The sequence below is a fragment of the Oncorhynchus gorbuscha genome, linkage group LG01 (assembly GCF_021184085.1).
Source record: "Oncorhynchus gorbuscha isolate QuinsamMale2020 ecotype Even-year linkage group LG01, OgorEven_v1.0, whole genome shotgun sequence".
NCBI lineage: Eukaryota > Metazoa > Chordata > Actinopteri > Salmoniformes > Salmonidae > Oncorhynchus > Oncorhynchus gorbuscha.
Window position 1 is genome coordinate 112,200,139 of NC_060173.1, and position 17,634 is coordinate 112,217,772.

Below are 17,634 nucleotides of genomic sequence, written 5' to 3' on the forward strand. Positions count from 1 at the left end.
TGAATCTAGTTGATGATCCCTGATTTAGACCACTAGGACAAACACAATGCCTTGAGTTTAGCCCTGATGAAAAGCATGCTGTGTCGGATACATCCCATACAGGTTAGAGGGAGAGAATTTTAATGATTGGAGTAGTAGTGTTGACAGCATATGCAAGGATGTTCTCTAAAACTGCCTTCACCAAATTAATGACATCAAATACATTCCAGTCTTAATTCTAGAACCCCCAAAAAAGGCCAGTATGCAGCCTTTTATAATGACTGTGAGAAAAAGCCTGATGCTATGGTGACCACAATATATGTCAACGAGAAAGGTAATAACAACCAAGCTCGTGTTTGGGGGGGGTATTTCAGTAGCACTTGAGATACGAACATGTGGCTGTCGTTACTAGAAGACTGGGCCGTGGGGAGGACACAGTGTTAGTCAGATTCCAAAAGGTTAACCTCTCCAGTCACCCCCGGAACAGCTTGAGCCATTATTCATTCTCCAGAGGTAATAAAATGTCTCCTGTGGTCATACACAGTCTTTCATGTGACTCCCTCAGACCCGCTATGCCCTGTGACCCTTGACCCAGCGCACTGGTATTCACGTCACCTCCTCAGTGACTGCTGGACGAGCAATGTCCAGACCGCCAATATATCACCTAGGGTAGACAGCTGTCCAACAGTTCTATGATACAGTACTGATACTAAATGCTGTTTCCGATTGAGTTTCCTTCCCTCACAGTATTTTTCTCTGAGGAAAAAGTTTAGCAAATTTATGATTCTCCGAAAGTAAGATAAAGAGAGTGAGACAGCTGGACGTCTGAATAAGCTTTGATGTGGATATAGGAGCGTCCTCCGTGCTGACCGACCCCCATCTATCCTGTCGTGAGAGCGTCCTCCGTGCTGACCGACCCCCATCTATCCTGTCGTGAGAGCGTCCTCCGTGCTGACCGACCCCCATCTATCCTGTCGTGAGAGCGTCCTCCGTGCTGACCGACCCCCATCTATCCTGTCGTGAGAGCGTCCTCCGTGCTGACCGACCCCCATCTATCCTGTCGTGAGAGCGTCCTCCGTGCTGACCGACCCCCATCTATCCTGTCGTGAGAGCGTCCTCCGTGCTGACCGACCCCCATCTATCCTGTCGTGAGAGCGTCCTCCGTGCTGACCGACCCCCATCTATCCTGTCGTGAGAGCGTCCTCCGTGCTGACCGACCCCCATCTATCCTGTCGTGAGAGCGTCCTCCGTGCTGACCGACCCCCATCTATCCTGTCGTGACAGCGTCCTCCGTGCTGACCGACCCCCATCTATCCTGTCGTGAGAGCGTCCTCCGTGCTGACCGACCCCCATCTATCCTGTCGTGAGAGCGTCCTCCGTGCTGACCGACCCCCATCTATCCTGTCGTGAGAGCGTCCTCCGTGCTGACCGACCCCCATCTATCCTGTCGTGAGAGCGTCCTCCGTGCTGACCGACCCCCATCCATCCTGTCGTGAGAGCGTCCTCCGTGCTGACCGACCCCCATCTATCCTGTCGTGAGAGCGTCCTCCGTGCTGACCGACCCCCATCTATCCTGTCGTGAGAGCGTCCTCGTGCTGACCGACCCCCATCTATCCTGTCGTCAGAGCGTCCTCCGTGCTGACCGACCCCCATCTATCCAGTCGTGAGAGCGTCCTCCGTGCTGACCGACCCCCATCTATCCTGTCGTGAGAGCGTCCTCCGTGCTGACCGACCCCCATCTATCCTGTCGTGAGAGCGTCCTCCGTGCTGACCGACCCCCATCTATCCTGTCGTGAGAGCGTCCTCCGTGCTGACCGACCCCCATCTATCCTGTCGTGAGAGCGTCCTCCGTGCTGACCGACCCCAATCTATCCTGTTGTGAGAGCGTCCTCCGTGCTGACCGACCCCCATCTATCCTGTTGTGAGAGCGTCCTCCGTGCTGACCGACCCCCATCTATCCTGTTGTGAGAGCGTCCTCCGTGCTGACCGACCCCCATCTATCCTGTCGTGAGAGCGTCCTCCGTGCTGACCGACCCCCATCTATCCTGTCGTGAGAGCGTCCTCCGTGCTGACCGACCCCCATCTATCCTGTCGTGAGAGCGTCCTCCGTGCTGACCGACCCCCATCTATCCTGTTGTGAGAGCGTCCTCCGTGCTGACCGACCCCCATCTATCCTGTTGTGAGAGCGTCCTCCGTGCTGACCGACCCCCATCTATCCTGTTGTGAGAGCTTCAGACATTCACAGAGAAAAAAAAGCTCTAACGTCGCAAAAGAAATGGCCTGTAACACTTTCTATTGTCCATACAGAGAGTATATAGCCAGCTGATCTTGTGCAAGACATTATACGGTCTGTAAAACTAAGATGCATCATTAACATGCAAGGTTTTACTCTAAATACAAAAACCTTATGAACACCTGCTCTTACCATGACAGACTGACCAGGTTGAAAGCTATGATCCCTTAAATGACGTTACTTGTTCAATCCACTTCAATCAGTGTAGATGAAGGGGAGGAGACAGGTTAAGGAGGATTTATAAGTCTTCAGACAATAGAGACATCCCATTGTGTATGTGTTCCATTCAGAGGGTGAATGGACAAGACAAAACATTTTAAGTGCCTTTGAACAGGGTATGGTAGTAAATGCCAGGCGCACAAGTCTGTGGCAAGAACTGCAATGCTGCTGGGTGTTTCCACGCTCAACAGTTTCCAGTGTGTTTCAATAATGATCCACCACCCAAAGGACATCCAGCCAACTTGACAACTGTGGGAAGTATTGGAGTCAACATGGACCAGCATCCCTGTGGGAAGTATTGGAGTCAACATGGACCAGCATCCCTGTGGGAAGTATTGGAGTCAACATGGACCAGCATCCCTGTGGGAAGTATTGGAGTCAACATGGACCAGCATCCCTGTGGGAAGTATTGGAGTCAACATGGACCAGCATCCCTGTGGGAAGTATTGGAGTCAACATGGACCAGCATCCCTGTGGGAAGTATTGGAGTCAACATGGACCAGCATCCCTGTGGGAAGTATTGGAGTCAACATGGACCAGCATCCTTGTGGGAAGTATTGGAGTCAACATGGACCAGCATCCCTGTGGGAAGTATTGGAGTCAACATGGACCAGCATCCCTGTGGGAAGTATTTATTATTATTATTATTATTAAGTATTGGAGTCAACATGGACCAGCATCCTTGTGGGAAGTATTGGAGTCAACATGGACCAGCATCCCTGTGGGAAGTATTGGAGTCAACATGGACCAGCATCCCTGTGGAACACTTGCCACATTGCCCTGACAAATTGAGGCTGTTCTGAAGGGGAAAAGGGTACACAGTGTATACTTGGTACTATAGAAACAGTACAGTTATGTTGAGACAAGGTGCTTTGTGGAGCAGATCCTTGTATGGTATAAAAGCATTGTTTACAGATCTACGACGTGTGACTCTCAGAGTGGATCTAATGTGTACTGTGTCCAAGTCGGTTCATTCCCCACCATCTGGGAAGTATCCAGAGAGACGATGCAGCAGATCTCCTCCAGGGGGCACTCTAGAGCACTGGTCACACTGGTCCCTCCTGGATGGGGGACAGGAGACAAGAGGGGTTAGGACCTCTCCCTGACCACATCACCAGGGGAAAGCTCTGGGCCCTAGCAGCAGGCTATAACCAGCACTTCCCCTGGTCAGGCCACAAGGAAAAAAACAGGGCATACCATTCTAATCAAAAATATATTGCACAGTTTGTAAAAACATAAATAAAAACATAATAATATTGGGTTTGCAATAGTGAAAGACTCCCCGCCGTACGGTATCAGACAAACATTGTGCTTGCACGCCAGCTCCACAATTTTCACCACATCGTTGTGGCAGTCTGCGGAGGCAAAGAATACAGAACAATATCTTGGATGGACATTTTATCCCATGTCATTTTCTAAACACACAGCTATATGTTAGTGTTACATCGATAACAAGAGTAGCAACGGCACAGAGTCTGATAAATCAAATTCCAGCCATCAGTCAACACAAAATTTGCATGATAAAAAGGTGCCAGCCATAACTGCAGCGAACCCATCTGCCATGATTCATGACGATACGGAGATGGACACCCAGTACACCAGGCCCAACGCCCTCCCCTGACGCTTCTTATTAAGCCACCTCTCATACATATCAATATCCCTACGCCTCGGCAGAGATTAACCCTTAAAATAAAAACCTGAGCCTGGATGATGGGAAGCAATGCATTGTGGGAGGGAGGGGGGTGGAAACGTGAGTTGATGTAAAACTCACTTGGCCACACCACCATGTCTGGAACACACTCAAATTTCTTCCCTTCTCTGAGAGCAAAGATTTCATGTAAGCAATGACCTGTTAACACAAAGTAATTAAAAAATATATATACTACAACAAAAGCAATTATGATTGTATGATCAGTATAATTAGTGCTATGTTCATAATACTGCTGTGTTCCTATGTACCGCATGTGTAAGAATAAAGATGGCATCACACACTGTCTGTATGAGACCTAGTCCTCTGCAGGACCGGAGCATTCCCAGCATGCCTCACCGTGGGCACGGAACACCCTGTCCTCCGTCTCATTGGAGAATGGGATGCCTGTGGCCTTCAGGTTCTCTACGAATGCCTCGTTCAGTCTGGGCGGCGGCACAGCGCTGGCATTTAGGACTGGCTGGGACAAAGACATGGGAGGAGGAGGAGGAGCCATTAACTGGTCGCCGGCTGCCGTCATTGAAATTCACACCAACAGGAGACATGGGGGTTGAAAACCAACGACACTTACTGTCGCAGGGCTTTTATGCTTCACACTGGCACCAAAGGTATTTTCAAACCAGTCCTGCAATCTGGGCAGGGTCATCCCACTTAGCCTATACCTGCAATGAACCAAAAACACACAGGCTTAAAAGAAAGCTTTACCCAAATCATAAACACATCCCCTCTGACCGAGGTGTTACGCTGGGAACTGCTGAAATACATACGGTCTGTTATGGGTATGGAGTCAGTGTGTGGTTGCTTGAGCTTAGAGGTTATTAGGTGAGCCTAGTGACCACGCTGTCCCTGTGGCGCCAGCCCAGGCCAGACGCTGTATAATTGAACCGCTGGCACAGTAGAGGCCAACACACCAGGGAACTGTAGTCCGTCTTTGTCCAGCCGACCATTAAAAACACACTCCTTAATGAAAAGAGGAGAATTCTCATTCACTTTCATTTCTGCCATCTCTCAAACCACGCATGAGAAAGCACAGAACAGGAAATGTCGTTGATACAACTTCTAGTAAAGACTAACAGAGGGACCATTTACTACTCAGCATCCTGTAAAAATCACATTGCGTCGCTTGGCTTTTATGTCTGACAGGCTTTCTGTTCCGAAACCCATACGTCACCATCTCTGCCTCTTATCATACAGGACAAAGATAAAAGGTTCAGAACAGAAGATGTTGTGCCAAAGAAAACAGATCCATTCTGCAGCGTGTGGATTCAAGTCATACCCTCGTTATCAGAGAGAGTGGAGAGACAATAGGTTAGGCTTTTTTTTTTTTTTTTTAAACGCACAGAGATTCAAACTAATCACTTCCTATATCAGCACTCAACATATTTCCAACAATTGTTCCAATGACAACTGTTAGCAGAAACAAAACAAAAGCACCAACCCCTAGTCAATGGTAAGAAGAAACATTCCATGAAAGGTAATAAGGGCAGTTTCAAACAGTTGATAATCCCACTCATTGACCTGATGACTGGGGAATAAATCAAAACAAGAAAACAGAGTACCGATACCAGCCACTAGATGGCACTAGTACCCCACTCTGAATGAGGCTGGAGAGGAGTGGGAGGTTTTCAAATCAAAGTCTATTGATCATGTACACCAGGGTTTTCCCGAAACTCGATCCTGGCCCTTTTGTTTATTGCCCTAGCACTACACAGCAGATTCAAATAATCAAAGCTTGATGATGAGTTGGTTATTCAAGTCAGCTGTGTTATGCGAGGGCAAAAACACACACAAATGCATCCATAAGGGGGCACCAGGACCGAGTTTGTGGAAACCCACAGTTGGCACACACAGTTCAGCAGGAGTTATAGCGGGTGCAGTGAAACGCTTATGTTACTGACTGCTAACAATGCAGTAAAATGTCAAAACGAGTACGCCAATAATCAACTATTTAAATACATTAAAAATCAAGAAATGTCAGGAACCAGTTTTAGGTGGTAGCCTGTGCAAAGGAGTGAACAACTAAGATTGAGAATTCTATCAAAACATGTGAATAGATTATTTAGCCTACAGATCATCTGAGACAATCCAGATTTTCTTCCGTGAGAGTAAAACAGTTGAAAATGTTAAGACAGTATTCTGTACCTTTTTGCCTGTAAATTCTGCTTGATCCTTCTTGTTAAAGAGGAATTTGGAGTCACTGTACCCCCAGCCATTTCACTTCATAATCTCCTGCCTGGGAGAGAACAAGAAACAGTTGGTCAATTTAGTTAAATGTTAGTAGTAGAAGCTAATACAGTAATAACGCTGTCAGAGACGACACAGGTCAAATGTCAAGGGACCAAGACAACACAAGGAAGCACTTTTAAAAGACCTTGGACTTGCACCCTCATACTTGACATCCTGTTGCACAGTAGGCTAGTATTTGGGTTAGTGGTCTATTTGCAAATGGGGAATGTGTTGTAGTTCCCTTGTTTTGACATCCGTTATTCAAAAATGGGCTTTCCACGTCGTGGCTCTCCCGTTATTCAAAAATGGGCTTTCCACGTCGTGGCTCTCCCGTTATTCAAAAATGGGCTTTCCACATCATGGCTCTTCCTTAGTGTATTGGCAGTATGGGAAGCTCCAGTCACACCTGGTCTCAGAGGTGGTCGTTCCCCTGTGGACTACACACAGCCAACTACAAAAGCCTGTAGGCACAGTAACAAAATGGAGAAGAAAACCTGTTACCTTCAAACAGCATGAACAGCAGTCATTAGACAGAGAGTGGCTTAGATCTCATTCCAAGGGGGAGCAGCATGATGAATAACCACAGATGATGATCATTAGGAGAAAAGGCCAACGAAGGTTGGGTATATTCTCCTAAAAGTGTTCCAAATAAATACCATTTGTCCGCTTAGCATTATGCTAAATCAGGTTAGAGGATTCAAGAAACAAGCTTGAACACTGAGCTGAAAGTATCAGGAAGAATTTTAGTATCTCCATATATCTACTGAATAATAAAAATGACAGTTTAGTAAATGTGTTTCTTCGTCTGTGTTAAATCACTACGCTCATCCCATTCGAATGCTTTTCAGATATTCCTCGCCAGAGGAAACAGGCCACTACGGCAGCCGGCCAGAGGAAACAGGCCACTACGGCAGCCGGCCAGAGGAAACAGGCCACTACGGCAGCCGGCCAGAGGAAACAGGCCACTACGGCAGCCGGCCAGAGGAAACAGGCCACTACGGCAGCCGGCCAGAGGAAACAGGCCACTACGGCAGCCGGCCAGAGGAAACAGGCCACTACGGCAGCCGGCCAGAGGAAACATGCCACTACCCCTAGGAGGGATCCATACCTTAAGTTGGTACACATGGTTGAGAAAAACCCATGAGGAATGCCTGCCAAACAGGCAGCCAGTGTAATTTATGAGGAGCCTGGGAAAATAGTGAGTGAGTGAGTGAGTGAGTGAGTGAGTGAGTGAGTGAGTGACATATTCTCAATGCCAGTCTATCACAGCCTGTCATCTCAACGGACCATGACACAACTCTGATGTCCTGTCACAACCTCAACAAGCAGAAGAATACAACTGCCCAGTGATGAATGAATTTATTGTATAATTAAATGGAAGCAATGGCCGTCTGGCCTCAAAGAGCTGGAGGAATCTTATGAAGCTACGTTAACAAATATTACACTGCATGACGATGACCAGACCATTAGGCTAGTAATTAGCTACTAGATCGGCGCCTTGTTCAAAAGGTAGCCTTGTTTTGTGGCTGCAATCAAGTTATTACAGAATGAATGAGTCAATAGCTCAAGAAGAAGTTAGACTGTTGATTTTACAAACTCTGAATTGTAACTAAAAAATATATATATATAAAAATTAAGAAGGTTAAAAGAAGGTTAAAATGCCATTTGAAACGATGGGTGCAAATGTATAGGTTGTTTATGAAGTAGGTCAAATCCAGACTGACATTCCAGCAAGAACAGGACCAGTTATCCCAGCTTTGTAGCAGGGAACATTCCTACTCTCCAGTGATAAGCGCAATTCTAGAAAATATGGGCAATGAGGGTAAATTCATGAAGGTAACATTTACACATACAGATAACAATACAAGTTGTACTCAACATTCTTTTTACATTTGGAAATGGGGGTGGGCTCACACTGGAGAGTTAGACTGCTTTATAATTTGTCATATTTTTTTTTTTTTTAATTGGTCACTCGTCAGCACAAAATGACCATACATTTGGCAATAGAGAGAGACCAACAAACCAGCAGAAATCTGGCTTCCAGGTTAAGCCAAACTCATCGCGCCAGAAAGGTAGCATTGGGGCAATTCCACAGTAACAGAGTGATGCTGAGACTCAGATTTTTCACTTAAATTTTTTTTTTTTAAAGCTGCAATATGCAGAAATCACTCAGCCATTTCCTGGTTGCTAAAATTGGAATAGTTCGCCTAATTTCAGTTTGTGACAAAACAAGCAATATATAGTGTAGAGAATCACTGTACCTGCTAAACCACTGTGAAACATCTTTTCAATAACCAAAAACATTGTATTTTCAACTGTTGTACAAAACCGAAAGACAAAAACTAAAATGATAGAATGGGAATTAGCGCAGATACAATCGATCAAAAATGTCTTTAGATTTGAGTCATTTAGCTGATGCTCTTATCCAGAGGGACTTACAGTAGTGAGTGCATACATTTTCATATTTGTTTGTCCTTGGTCCCTCGTGGGAATCAAACCCACAACCCTGGCTTTGCAAGTGCCATGCTCTTCCAACTGAGCCACACGGGGACTTGCTTTCTTAGACTTGCTTTCAATCTATAACTTACATTTTAATTTCCTTGTGCATACAGTTGTATGGTTTGTTTAACTTCAATAATTGTTTTTTGTTTGACTCATTTGAAAGTGAAAAATCTGAGTCTCAGCATCACTCTGTTACCATGGAATTGCCCATAACCTAACTGACCAACAGGTTATTGATTTAACCTTTATTTAACCAGGCAAGTAAGTTAAATTTACAATGACGGCCTCCCCCGGGCCAAACCCTAACGACGCTGGGCCAATAGCGCGCCGCCCTATAGGACTCCCAATCAAGGCCGGTTGTGATACAGCCTAGAAATCGAACCAGGGTCTGTAGTGACGCCTCTAGCACAGAGATTGCAGTGCCCTAGACCGCTGCTCCACGCATCTAAAATAAGCCTCAGCACTTCTGCTTCTCAAAAAAAACAAAAAAACATTCTATATTAATATCAAACATTTCCCAACTGCACAATGAAGACCTTCGCCCATTTTTAATTTTTTTAATTTTATTTTTTACCTTTATTTAACTAGGCAAGTCAGTTAAGAACAAATTCTTATTTTCAATGACGGCCTAGGAACAGTGGGTTAACTGCCTGTTCAGGGGCAGAACGACAGATTTGTACCTTGTCAACTCTGGGGTTTGAACTTGCAACCTTCCGGTTACTAGTCCAACGCTCTAACCACTAGGCTACCCTGCGCCCCCTGGTTCGAGCCCATACCCGGGCTCGAACCAGGGACCCTCTGCACACAACCACAACAACAACAGTCACCCACGAAGCATCGTTACCCATCGCTCCACAAAACATTTCCCAACTGCACGATGCAGAGCCAAACATAATACATAAATAAATCATTAACATTCCTGTGGTGGAACGATGGTAACACTTCCGCACACAGGCCACGTCACAGTTGAATGCGGGATAATGGATTGTTCGGTGTTACATGGGTGAGTGGTTCATGCAATACTCTACGTAATGCAAATATGGAAGTGTGGTCTAAGGCATATCTGACACTAGCTGTCACAGGGTAGTCTAGCGGTTGGAGCGTTAGGCCTGTACATGAAAGGTCGCTGGTTCGAATACCCGAGCTGATAAGGTGACAATTGCCCTTGAGCAAGGCACTTAACCCTGATTTTATTTTTATGTCACTACAGCACGATTGTGAAAGCTTTAACATTCAACTCGTCTCATTACGAACGGATTGTCAGACCACCACAGGTCTTGGACAAATCAGATCCAAGTTTAAAGTTAACTGCTCAACTTTATCCCATTTCTGAATCTGAAAAAACATTAACCTCCAGATAAAAATGTGATATGATAATATAATGAAGAATATTTAAAAAAAAAGATTACCATTATAATGATCCCTTCTATTCAATAATGTATAGTAGCTAGCTAGCTTGTTCTGTTCATGTCACAAACAGAGGTGACATTTTCCTAGTCGTTGTTCAGAATATTGTCAGCATTCAAAACGTCACCCGTAGTTTTAATCAAGATATAGCTAACAATATACATGCATAATGGAATAGGCTACCTTGAAATAGTCACAAATGTTGGCAAGCTGATCTTGTGGTTTTACATAAACTTCAGCTGCCCACTGTCACGAGCGGCTCGTTGGGTCTTGCCGATTAAACTCAACTCCTAGATTTACGATGGAGTTGAGCGATGACTAGTGGTGTTAGACTGGAGCTCCGAGGTCAGATACAATTAGTGTTTATCGCAACCTACTAATTCCAGCACCTAAAAGAATAGGCCGCAATTAAACAGAACACGTGTGTGTAATTCCAGTCTATTCTTTGAGTTCTGAAATCAGAAGTTTTGTTTTACACAAAAAAGAAAAGCATTTTATGTGGTGTAGGAGCTCCAGTCCGCCCATATAACGCTGGCAAGCTATGACAAATGTGGTACAATCCTAGTGTAGGATTGACCTGAACTTTAATTTCAACAGGGGGAAGAGATCAAAACATTACTGAAACACATTTTAAATAAGTAGCCTAGCTAACTACAATGAAAAAGATTAGCATAGAATACAGTCCCGCCGCACCCACTTCAATGAATGAAGACTTTGTTTAAGGACCACTACCGCACATTCTGCTGGCTCATTTTCTTAGCTAAAATAAAGCAGAGATGTCTAAATAATGTCAAGGGAGATCTCAGTTTGTAAGACACCAATGATGTGTTTTTAAATGACCAGATAGCATGCCAGGATAGCCCTCATATTCAGCCACTTCTACCCTATTACCACCGCCAATTCCTACCTCTTTCTCGGCACCGTCCCTTTATTCTCTTCCGTTGAAACAAATCGCATCAATTTTGCATTCTTTTGCGATAATTCCCGAGTTACCGTCCTCATGTTTATGTAAATGCGCAGCAATTCTGCTTAATCTTTGCTGTGCAATTCGTTGCCTGTCGGAGCTATTGTTGTTTGACGCCATACTGCTTCCGTGTTTGTGCACGGAAAGGCAGCTGTCACAGCGATAATAGGATATGAGCTAAATTGTAATCAGATCCCATCATGCTCTGCATTTAATTTGTGTTTTCAATACATATTACAATGTTGCAAAATTGGTTACATTATAGCCTATCTTTGCTGTTACTTTAATTGAATTGCTGGTAGTCCATAGAGCACGTTTCCCCAACTGGCGGCCCGCGGGCCGAATTTGCGCGGGTGGTTTAATTTGGCCCAACACATTCTCTGAGCAAATAATAATAATAATAATATATATATATATATTTATTTGTGTCTTTTATTGTTGTACATAAAATACTGTAAAAACACCTGGAGATCAGCTCCAAGTGATTTTAATTTGAGAAATCTGTATTCCACGCATAATAGAGAGACAGGTGATCATATACAAATGTAAGCAAGGTTTTACATTATTATGTTTTAGTCAAATATTATATCTGTTTAGGATTCTTGCAGTGAATTCGCAGTCAAATTATTTGTAATTATGTTCCGGTCCCCAGACCATCAGCTCAAGAAAAAAAAAAAATAGTCCTGCAGCTGAATCTAGTTGATGAGAGTTATAGTCACTGGAAAAGCTTATATTAGACAAATATTTTTACAAGGCACAATGTGTGATTTACTGCTGTTCAATTGTAATTCCAAAAATTATATTGATTCTTGGAAGAATATAAATGAATGAGTTTTCCCTTATCATCACTCTGTAACAAGTTTTGTGGCATAGGACTAGCTTACAAGCATGTTGATTTGGACTGTCAGTTACATTCATACGAGTTTGAGAGTAGGTCTTTAGTTCGTGGAAACTTGATGCCCATAGTTCAGAGGTCATCCTTTCAGGAGAAATGGCAAGTGAAAGAAATTCCAGAGTTTATAAGAATGGCATTCTCAACATGCATCAACGCAACTCTTCTTTCTCTGTGCCGGTGACTGCCTTTTTCTCAGACAGATTTGATCTGTGCACAGGTAGCCTAATCATTACTTACGCTGAGCACAGAAGCTCTCTAAATATTAACCATGATGAATGAACTGGGCTTTGGGAGAACTGAAATTCAAAACTTTTTGAAAACACAGAGAAATTTTGATTTTATTATAAGAAAGTCATCTAATTTAATAGCAGGAAAAATATGTCATGATGCTAAAATGTGTGCATGTGTCTTTAAAAATATGGTCTGGAACTTTGGTGACTACTAGGGCTATGGTCCAAACACTTAAAAGACACACCCTCGTCCACTTACCCTCGCCTTATGCCCTTGATGGGAATCCCTGTTGCCATCTTGGCCGGTGGCCCAAATGATTAGCCATTAACTTTCTCACCTCCATGAGTCACATGACAAAGTGAACATGGGGGGATGGCTGGAGTCTGGAGTTTCCATATGGCTCGCTGGGTCACCCTATAGAAAGTGATGCAACAATCTACTACTCCCTTTCAGTCATAAATTCAGACATTTAACTCTAATACCAACAGACCAAAGTGAGTCATTTAATTATTAGTCCCTCAGCCCTCGTTTTTAGTCGGCTTTGCGAGTGTACAATAATGTCATCCCCGGGGCCTGAAACTCCCTATATTTCAATTCGCGAAATTGTACATCCTCTAAGTTAGTGAAAACTTAACATCAATGGAGTTGTCAACATACAAGTGTAAGTAAAAACGAATGCAAATAAGCTAGACATTTTGCTACTATGTGAAATGTTTATGTTTGGTTATCTTTTGGAATATTTTCCTTCAGAAGTTCCAGCTTGGCAGGCCAAAGGTAGTTAGCTAATTAATTTGCTAGCTATCATACAGTAGGTGTATATTAATAATTTATATAATATAAGTAGACCTGCAACCATAATTGACTGTAGCTACCGGTGGCTGCAAACCCAATCATCGCGGGATGAAAGAGTGATGAATTTCCGGCCAAGAGTGGTCAATTTAAAAATTCTTCCTTCCTCCCTTGCCCTGCAAGTGAATACTCGTCAGACGTCATGACACGTCATCAGAAGTGTCCACTTAATTTTATGGCTAAGGGGATAGGGTCTGTCTTAAGTGTTTGGACCGCAGGCCGTAGTATTTTTTTTTTTTAAATCCTCCCGCTTTGAACCGGACGTTATCAATGTGTAGTTCATACATGTGTAATCTATGAGCATATGTACTGTTTTACCTCAATTATCCATGAAATCCCTAGTTTGAAAGTGACTTTTTTTCTGGAAGCTATGCTGTGCCTTTTCCCCCATGCCACTTAGCAATTCGAGTTCTAGCCAATGAGCTTCAGCCCCTCGCCATTTGAGTGACCGCTAACAAGACGCGCACACACAGCAGAGCAATGACGTGGAGCACATATCTACACATGTGACTCAGTACGCAATTTTCGGGGATCACATTTGGCTGGTGATCGCTAACAAGTATACAAAAGTTCCAGAGAATCTCTAAATTAGACTAACAAGTTTTGTGCCCTTTATAGAATCAGTGATGTTATTGCACTTTTAGTTTTTATATGTAATTATCTGTCTTTTGTGTGAAAAGTTTGTTTTGAAAGAACCGTTGATTCATACTGCTTGGACAGACAGCCTACACTGCAGAATAGCAACGTTTCATCCTAACTTCCTATTGGCTGTCATATACATCTCTGAAATAGTTTTATTTCCAACTCTCTAGCAATGAATGATACAACAGATAATTAAGCATAACTTCCATTTACAGGATACAATGTCAATACAACAGAAAATAATCCTTAAAAAAATATTTGACATCAATGTTTATGAGTTTTGATAAGGTTCATTAATATGTGGTAGGAGCCATACATTATGATCCAGGTCACTGGAAAAGAGGTTTGAACATTTAAACTGCTCGTTTAACTTTCTCACCTCCATGAGTCACATGACAAAGTGAACATGGGGGGGATGACTGGAGTCTGGAGTTTCCATATGGCTCGCTGGGTCACCCTATAGAAAGTGATGCAACAAGCTACTACTCCCTTTCAGTCATAAATTCAGACATTTCACTCTGATACCAACAGACCAAAGTGAGTCTTTTAATTATTAGCAAATACATTCACAAGTAGGTGAAAACTCACAAGGCATGTAATTGTCCAAAGAAAGTTTATTCTAAGAACATATTTAGTGACAAGGAGTTTCCCTATTGAAGTCTGCAAGTGGCCATGTTGTGGAATAATGCTCTCGCTCTCCAGATGGTAGATTTATTTCCCTCAGGCCCAGAGCATTAACTCCCAAAATAAAGTTCTGTAATGCACTGACTGCAAACAATTAGAGTCAAAGTGTATCACAGAACTTTACTTGGACAGCCACAGTGCCAACCCTTTTCACTACTCCACCTGCAACATAAAAGAGAATGAAATGTAAGTTTCCTATTGATGTGCTGGGTTGATAAACACTTTGAATTCCACACTGTAGTGTGGAAAATATGTAATTATGGAGGTTGGGATGACATTCTGAACACACTATTGAAACCTAAAAGTTAAACTCCAGCATGATTTGAGATTAAACTGAAATCAACCAAAGTTGAGTGCTTTACAAAAAGTATATTATGTGGAACTTTAACTAATTCTCGGGGCTTATTAAAACACGGAGAGGAGTGAATGGAAAGACTGCTGTTGGAAACTTGGATTGATTCTCACACTCTTGACACCACCACCACCACACAAATGACGAAATCATACAATATCACACAGTAAAAGGCAAGATACATTTTCGTTCATAAGGTGTTTACTTCGCAGTTCAACCTTGACTATCTTCAAGGTAGTAAAGGCAACAATTAGAGCAGTCCATATGTGGAACAGATGACGTGCCCCATAAGGGTTCCAAATTTGAAATCATGAATTTGTTCATGTTGAATCGTTCACTCCAAGGCTAAGACGCCCACGTTCATTACGCTGTTTAACCTACTTGTTGGGAGTTGTTCCCCAAAAGCCACAGATTTAATTTCACAATGAAAATATAGTCTACCTATACAACAAGGCAAATATTCAACACATTCCACTTCAGATTACAGTAACAAATACATGTATATTCAATACAGTTTGAGAGTTGCTTGTTGTCATGAAGTTGCAAAGTACAAAATCAAACAGTGAATTAAAAGATGTTGGAATTCTATTAGCAGATGTGAAATGCCATAGCATTGCTTCATATTCTAAATGTGAACATAATGAGAAGTTAAAGAAATGCAACTGATCATACGGTACCTGGTAGAAACGGGAGCTCTTAAAGGGGAACAGCTGCGATCAAGCACGAGGGCAAACCGATAATAAAATGCAAAAACCAGTGGCCTATCTACAATGGTTGCAGGACAAACTATCAAAGCAAGCAAGAGTTTTTACACTTCCTAATTTCGCGGTTGACGTCCCTCTTTGGAGCCTCCATACAGTGTTCGTATTGGTGCATTCACGCCGTTTTGACCTCTTATTCTATTCTTTCAGCGCTGTGCAGTTCAGTCTGTAGCTGGAAGAATGTCGACGTGGAGCTGCCAAACGTGAACGCGTATTCGTGGGCGCGCTTGAGGAGAAAAAAAACCCCGTATAATTTCAGATAGTGGAACAGTGAAGTAAGTGTACGGTGTTGTAGGTAAGGTTGCTAGAGGTAGTGAGGCTCTTTACAGATAAATTGTTGGAGCTCGTCGTATGACCACCTCATTAAGAAGACATGTTTCAAACGCTACTTAATTGCAAAGTGGTCCCAACCTCTCAGGTGTCAGAATGTTAGACTAGACGCAGTGGTTCCCAAACTTTTTAAAGTCCTGTACCCCTTCAAACATTCAACCTCCTTGAGCACCAGGGTCAGCACACTCTCAAATGTTGTTTTTTTGACGTAATTGTAAGCCTGCCACACACACTATATGATACATTTATTAAACATAAGAATGAGTATGAGTTAAAAAAAAAAATCCCAACCGGCTCATGGGAAGTGACAAAGAGCTCTTATAGGACCAGGGCACAAATAATATAATAATCAATCATTTTGCTCTATATTTAATCATCTTACATTTAAACCTGATTTGTGAATATCTCACCACAGGTTAATGAGAAGGGTGTGCTTGAAAGGATGCACATAACTCTGCAATGTTGGGTTGTTTTGGAGAGAGTCATTTTCCACACACAGTCTGTGCCTGTATTTAGTTTTCATGCTAGTGTGGGCCAAGAATACACTCTCACATAGGTACATGGTTGCAGAGGGCATCAGTGTCTTAACAGCGCGATCTGCCAAGGCAAATACCTTGAGCGCAGCCATATCCAGAAGTCTGGCAGTGGCTTCTGATTAAATTCAATTTTCACAGAACCGCTTGATGCAATTTCGACGAGGCTCTCTTGTTCAGATAGCGATAAGTGGACTGGAGGCAGGGCATGAAAGGGATAACAAATCCAGTTGTTTGTGTCATCCATTTAGGGAAAGTACCTGCGTAATTGCTCACCCAACTCACTCAGGTGCTTCGCTATATCACATTTGACATTGTCCGTAAGCTTGAGTTCATTTGCACGCAAAAAATTAATACAATGATGGGAATACCTCTGTGTTGTCCTTGTTAATGCAGACAGACAAGAGCTCCAACTTCTTAATCATAGCCTCAATTTTGTCCCGCACATTGAATATAGTTGCGGAGAGTCCCTGTAATCCCAGATTCAGATCATTCAGATGAGAAAAAACATCACCCAGATAGGCCAGTCGTCATCATGCAAGCGGTCAGATAAGTGAAAATTATGGTTAGTAAAAATAACTTTAAGTTCATCTTGGCACTTCTGTATGTTGCAAAAGCATTACATGGTCGCTGCCCATATCATTGCATAGTGCAGAAAAGAGTTCAGGGGCCTTGCTTTAACAAAGTTAATTATTTTTACTGTAGTGTCCAAAATGTCTTTGAAGTTGTCAGGCATTCCTTTGGCAGCAACAGCTTCTCCAGTGGTTTGCAGAAGAGGATGTCTTCCTTAATTGACCCCCCATAAACGTAATGGACAGCAGCGGATTTAGGTATGGGCGACATAGGTAGCCGCCCAGGGCGGCACAGGGTGCCAGCACAAAAAAAACATTTGGATTGGTGACATTTGCGTGATCGGTTTTCTATCGCTCATTTGCACGTCACGTCAATGGTATCATGTCACCGTGTGGAACTGTGGGTCAATTAACCTTGTCGGAGTGGGCGCCCTGATTCTTGTTTGTGAGCTAGGCAGGCTACTGCCTGGGAAGGTCTCCCACTCAG

At 43.4% G+C, this 17,634-nt stretch overlaps 1 long non-coding RNA gene and 1 pseudogene across 1 annotated transcript; both read right to left on the minus strand.

Annotated features, from left to right (window-relative positions):
• LOC124010945 overlaps window positions 1-11,465 on the minus strand; it is a 37,864-nt pseudogene extending 26,399 nt beyond the window's left edge.
• A 2,972-nt stretch (window positions 11,466-14,437) lies between these two features.
• Window positions 14,438-16,131, minus strand: LOC124031213. Its single transcript, XR_006838092.1, has 2 exons — window positions 15,629-16,131; window positions 14,438-14,761 (listed from the first exon to the last, which is right to left on the minus strand). It is a non-coding gene; the product is annotated as an uncharacterized LOC124031213 (long non-coding RNA).
• Between the last annotated feature and the right edge of the window lie 1,503 nt (window positions 16,132-17,634).